Source organism: Amblyomma mixtum, chromosome 1 (assembly GCF_055824585.1).
Source record: "Amblyomma mixtum isolate Tamu chromosome 1, ASM5582458v1, whole genome shotgun sequence".
In the NCBI taxonomy this organism is placed as follows: Eukaryota; Metazoa; Arthropoda; class Arachnida; order Ixodida; family Ixodidae; genus Amblyomma; species Amblyomma mixtum.
The window spans coordinates 46522887-46529564 of record NC_143012.1 but is presented as its reverse complement, the minus strand read 5'-3'; the positions used below and the strand labels follow the sequence as shown (position 1 = coordinate 46529564).

At 52.5% G+C, this 6678-nt stretch overlaps 1 pseudogene; it reads left to right on the top strand.

The window, feature by feature from the left end:
• The first annotated feature begins 4713 nt into the window (after positions 1-4713).
• LOC149366215 (uncharacterized) lies at positions 4714-6288 on the top strand (annotated as a pseudogene).
• Positions 6289-6678: the final 390 nt, after the last annotated feature.

Genomic DNA, 6678 nt, shown 5'->3' with positions numbered 1-6678 from the left:
GCGGGTTCGATATCGGCAGCGGCGGCTGAATCTCGACGAAGGAAAACTTCTAGAGGCCCGTGTACTGTGTGATATCAGTGCACGTTAAAGAACACCATGTGGTCGAAATTTCCGGAGCCCTCCACTTCGGCGTCCCTCATAGCCTGAGTCGCTTCGGGACGTTGCACCCCATGAACCAAACCGGGCCAAACCAAACTACTGCACTGCAGTTATTTGTTTCGTGAGATTGTTGGTCCAATGTCCACCGCGTACCGATTGCGGGGAAAAGGAGAACAACGCATGGACCATGGTTTAGATTTGCGCATTTTCACTATTGATATTTTCAATCTATGTAATATGCAGATGGAATGAAAGAAACAGCGGTTTTATTCAAGCGTTGATTAAGCAATAGCTCATTTCAAATCGCTCAAATGCGGACAAATCTTTAAAACATGTAGAATACCCACATTTCTATTCGACTTTGTAATTTTGGCAAATCTGGATGTATTCAAGGAACAGAAACCTTCTCATAATATCCGACTTGTCTATGAGCTTGGAAACTCCATGCTCTACCGGAACACCTGGGTAGAGAGTTTGTCGTTTGCGTCCTGGTGGTGGTGGTGAAAAACTTTAATCAAAGAGAGCTCGAGGGTAAAAAAACCCTGCTGCATGGTCGGTATCCTTAGTCCGGGACACCGCATGACGAGGCCCCGTCTCGCGCCCGCTTGACCAGAGCCCTTTGGGACTCCAGTGTGGAGCAGTTGAGGAGGGCAGTCTCCCATGCCTCTCGGGTGGGGGTGGGGGAGGGGGAAGGTGAGGATTCTGAGTACATGCCCACACCATGTGAAAGATATCGCAGATATCTCCACAGTGCGGGCAGCGCCCATCTGTGTTCGGATCGAAGTGTTTTGCTATTGCAGGACAGAGAAGGGTTCCTGTCTGCAGGCGCCGCAGAGTTCGCTCCTCCGCCTTACTCAGCCCCTTGGCAGGTGCCGGGTAGAGACGGTGGCTGTCGCAATAATAAATTAGGATTTCGCGGAACCGCAGGAGCGGTTTATGAGCTTCTGAGCCAGGAGAGCTAGGATGAGGAGCCCGGTGTGTGAGAGCTCGGGCGGCCGCATCAGCGGCCTCATTGCCTCGTAGACCCTGGTGGCCAGGAGCCCAGATCACTTTTGTGCGAGTTGGATCGGCGAGAGCGCGTCTTAGAATTTGCGAGGCAAGAGGTGATATTTCGCCTGCAAGATAATGTTCACAGGCCCGGCGGGAGTCTGTGATAACCGTTTTCGATTTTGGATCGGCGGCAGCGAGAGCTATTGCGACTTCCTCCGCTCGTGTTGAATTTGGGGCCCGAAAAGATAGCCCATCGACATTCATTCCCCGGTGGACTACGGCAGCCGTGAAGAATCCCGTGGGCGACGGCCCTGTGATGTCCACGTAATAGACGCCCTCTTTATAGCCATATTGCCTCTCAAGCGTGCGAACCCGCGCTTGTCGTCTGCCTTCATGTGAAGCCATGTCCATGTTACGCGGGAGCGGAGCGACCAAGAGCATGTGGCGCCACAGCACCGGAATGTTCTCCGTCCCCTCTGGTGTGCATGTGTGTTGGATGTGTAAGCGGTTTAGCAGGCGGCGCCCAGGCACCGTCTGCGATAGCCGCGTATATTGGTTCACGAGGTGGGCCTCCCGCAACTCCTGATAGGAGTTTACCACTCCCAACTCCTTCAGTTTGGCGTTGGAGGTAGCCACCGGGAGGTCCAGTGCTCGCTTTGTTGCCTTCCTGATGATGGCGTCAATGCGCTCGTCTTGTTGTTTGGTGGTGCGTAGGTACGGCACGGCGTAGAGGATCCGGCTGGTCACGAAGGCATAGGCGAGCCGTAGCGCGTCCCTGCCCCGCAGACCACCCCGCTTGTTGGAAACACGGCGGATCATGCGCCCTACCTGTTCACCTATGCTCTTGAGTTTCGCTATAGTAGAGTCCGGCCTAAGTTTGTTATTGATGAACAGACCCAGGATCCGGAGCTCCGCCACTTCTCTGATGGGACCGCCCGACAGAGATATGTGTAGAGACGTGTTGTCCTTGTGGTTTGTCCTGACGTGTAGAAGCTCTGATTTGGCGGGAGCACATTGGAGACCACAGTCGGCAGCATATGCTTCGACTATGGAGGCGGCCTGCTGAAGGCGGTCGTCCATCTCCCCAAGGCTCCCCTCGGTGATCCAGATTGTAATGTCGTCTGCGTAGAGTGCGTGTTTTATGCCATCCACCTGAGCCAGTCGACCGGGCAGGTGCATCATGGCGATGTTGAAAAGGAGCGGTGATAACACCGCCCCCTGTGGTGTACCTCGTGTACCCATAGAGTACGGGCCGTATTCCTCGTCCTCTATCCGGAGGAGTGCCTGACGCGCAGAGAGGAAGTCTCTGACGTAGGCGAAGACCTTTGCCCCGCAGTTAGTGGTGTTCAAGTTAGAGAGTATGGTGCCATGTTTAACATTGTCAAACGCCCCCTTAAGATCTAGGGCGAGAATGGCCTTGTCGTTTTGTTGCATGGCTGTGGGTCGTATTATGTCCCTGTGTAGTTGGAGTAGGACATCCTGTGCAGACATGTGCGGGCGGAACCCGAACATAGTGTCTGCAAAGAGGCCCTTGCTCTCCATGTATGGAGAGAGGCGATCCCGAACCATCGTCTCCATGAGCTTTCCCACACACGAGGTTAATGAGATGGGTCTCAAGTTGTCCGTAGTCACGGCTTTACCTGCTTTGGGGTGCGTCCTGGCGGTGCCAGTCGAATGCTAGGCATAGATAACACTTGACTATTGCTACCCACAGATAACAAGTGAGCCCGATGTGCTTTGCATAGCTATTGTGAAGACACAAATGAGAAACGTTTGTCCAAGAACGCAGGGAAATCTTATAAAGAGCTTCGTTCGTTGTAGTTGTAAAATCAGCAGTTAATGCGGCTTGAAGTTGTGATATTGTTTTACATTGCTTCGACCGGCGCTGTAGGCGTGCTCCTGCTACATTGTGACAACCACACCCTTGCCCAAATAAGTGACTGATGTGCTTTGAACTGCTGAATAAAGGAACTTATTCATCACTTTTTCAGATGTTCGTAGTCCATTGCGAGATACTGCTCGGCGTTCTGAAGAAACACGAAGAATTCATTCGGCGCGTGGGGTCTGGTGCCATTCAAGGTGTCGCTGAGCGTTTCCAGTCACAGAAAATAATTCCCAGAAAACACCGCTTTCGCTAACCAACCTGCAGTATGAAGCTTGTTTCTTAGATGCAGCAAAGGGAACACAGTACACGGGAGCTGAAAGAAACGCTCGGTACAGGAACAAATAGGATATTACTTCAGTTTGATGAATATTTGTATCAACGGTGCCCTCCTCGCTGGAAAGCAGCTGTTTCACAATCGCTGACAAAACGTAAAAATACATTTCCTTCTGTTTATTAACACAGCCACCTAGTATTTCGGTTATGATTTGTAGCGCATTAATTACCACTTTTTAAATAGGTGATGAAAGTTTAATTTTTCAGAATGATTTGTGCTACCTGAGAACTCCCATATTAGTGTTGTTTGCATAGCCCTGGTCAAGTGCTTATGAAAAAGATAAACCTCAGAATTTGAATGTTTAAGTGACTATGAACTAGCTAAAAAATTCAGGGGGCACTTTGACTGTCTAAAGTGCGTAGAGGCGAAAGCGTTTTCCGCACCACTTTGACTGCTTCTGTGGCACTGGTGGCGTCACATGTAATTGAGTGCTAATTACTAAGTGACGACAAATCACTAATTAATGGTTAATTACTGATTTATGCCTGAATACTAATTAACTGCTAATTAATGACGCTTAAGCTTCGCCTTTAGGAGTGGAACGCAACAGCGTGTTGTAGCGCTGCCAGGGAGTCCGCGGTGGCTCAGCGGTTATGGTGCTCGGCTGCTGACCCAAAAGACGCGGGTTCGATCCCGGCCGCGGCGGCTAGAATTTCTTTGGAGGAGAAATTCCAGAGGCCCGTGTACTGTGCGATGTCAGTGCACGTTAAAGATCCCCAGGTGGTCGAAATTTCCGGAGCCCTCCACTACGGCGTCTCTCATAGCCTTAGTCGCTTTGGGACGTTAAACCCCGTAAACCAAACCGGAGTCCGCGGAACGCCACCACCCGTTCGGATCGATGCCTTGCCCTTTGAACGGTTTTTGAGGAAAGGAAAGGGCGCAGTAATTCTCTGTCATCTCAATGGACACCTGAACCGCACCGTAGAGGAAGGGAGGAAGTGGGAGTGGAAGAAGAAAGACAAAGATGGCCCGTAATGAAGAAAATGAAAATTGTATTTGAGGAAAGGAAATTACGCAGTAACTGTCTCACATATCTCGGTGGACACCCGTCAAAATTCAGGGGGGGGGGGGGGGGCACTTTTTTGACCTAAAGTGTGGTCACTGATGTGTGGTTAAGATGTTAAGCTTCGCCTCTAAGAGTGGAACGCGACAGCGTCTTGCAACGCTTCCAGGAGTCCATAGAACGCCATCGCCCATTAGGTTGTATGCCTCGCTCGTCGGCAAATTGGTTTTTGAGGAAAGGAAATGTATGTGTCTCTCATATCTCGGTGGACACCTAAACCTCGCCGGAAGAGAAGGGAGGAGGATGGGAGCGAGCGAAGACACCGTATTCACTAGACGCACCTTTGTACTTTCCGAACCATCGAGCTGGCATGGCGGAGTCAAAGTCCGCCTCCGGCTTTCGAGGGGAGCGGACGCGGCATGGCTCTCTCCGTGCGAGGTCCTTTCACCGGCGACGGCCGGGGTACGCGCGCCAATAACCCCCCCGAGGGGTACAGGTTCGTGCTACCGTCGCTGCCTTCGCACGAAGGCGTGAAGGATTGCGTGTTTCTGCATTGCGACGTGGATGGCAGGCCTTATAAGATCGAGGATTTTCGGACGCCGCTCGAAGAAACTGGTGTTTTGAAGGCCGTGGCAGGAATTGGCCCGTACCAGATGGGACACGTGTGGCTGATCAAGCTGCGCACTCAAGAGGCCAAGGACGCGCTGGTGCAAGCCGGTGGTTTGGAGGTGAAGGGGCGGTACTGTGCCGTCATCGATCCGGTACGTAGATAACCGCGAAGATCCACTGGGTTCCTTTCTACGTGCCGGATGAGACCCTTCGAAAGGTCCTGAGTGAGTTTGGGGAGGTGATCGACATCCGCTTGGAAGAATGGCATGCGAGTGGTTTCGAGCTTGCGGAATCGACGACCCGTGTTGTTCGCATTGTTCTCAAGGAAGGCGTCACCCCGGATTCCCTCCCGGACCTTTTCAAACTAGCCGACGGCCCTGCACTCGTCGTCGTGCCCGGTAGGGCGCCGACTTGTCTGCGGTGCAAACTAAAGGGCCACATTCGCCGGGAGTGCCAGACGCCAAGATGCAGCAAATGTCGCGCGTTTGGACATGAACGCATGGATTGCGTTCGTACGTACTGCGTCGTAGCCGGGGCAACCAGGGTGGCTGAGGAGACCAGCCACCTGATGGACGAAGAGGAGGCGGAGAAGGCAGCTTCCTCGGAAGATAGGGCAAAAGGCAGTACAGTGCAAACAGCGAGCGGCGAGGATAAAGCGCCAGCCGAAGTCTTGCCTAACGAGGAAGGGAAAATTCAGGCAAGCACGGCTGCGGTGAAGGAGCCAGCAGCGAGCCAAGGTCAACAGCCGGGGAGCGCCGCAGCTGCCCCACGAAACGAAGCTTCGAACAGCGGAATTCAAGGAGCCAAAGCACAGGTTTCCGGGAAAAACGACACCGACACCACAGACGCCATGGACGCCCAGCCAGCGTCGACAAAGAGGCGCCTGGAGAAGGCGGAGGGTACAGTGGGGGAGCAGCGGCTCAACCAGCTCGAGAAGGAATGGAAGGTTGCAAGAGGGAAGAAAGGGAAATATGTGCGCCCTTCCCGTGCGTCATCGCTGTCGCGCGTCGACGGCGACCCTTCCCTGGAGCCGAGCAGGAGTTGTGCAGGGGAGTAATCGCCTTGCTTTGGGTGAGCCCTCGCTTTCACAATGGCTCCTGTGCTCGCGCCTCTCCGGCTAGCCACACTGAACGTGCGCGGCCTCGGAAGTAAGAGGAAGCAGTACCAACTAAAAAGGCTAATGGTGGAAAGGGAGCTGTATGTAGTCGCGGTACAGGAGACAAAAGTGGAGAGCGAGGGCCGCACTGACTGCATGGTGAGCCCGTTCCGTGGTCTTTATGATGTGTGCGTCAGCCATTCTGTTGGGACATCGGCCGGTTGCTGTTTGTTTTTGAGGAAATCGGCTGGGTTTGTGATAGAAAGTGTCACTAGTTGTTTGGAGGGACGTTATGTCATTTGTGACTTTAAACACGGAGATTTAGATGTTCGTGCTTTGTGCATCTATGCGTCGACAAAAGCTAAAGAGAGACTGGGTTTTTTTGAAAACGTTGCTGACTTGTTTAAATGCAGTAGGCATCTCCTTGTTATGGGCGACTTCAACTGTGTATGCGAAATGGAGGACAGAACGCCAGCCAACACCTGCAGAGATGCAAGTGCGGTATATCTGTCAGACCTTATAAATGAGGTAGACTTGCTGGATGGGGCCTATTTGGCAAGAGGTGGCAAGCGTCAACATTTCACTCATTATCAAGGATCTAGCCATGCTAGATTGGATCGTGTTTACATATCGTCACCACTTGCTCCTAACTGTGAGGACTA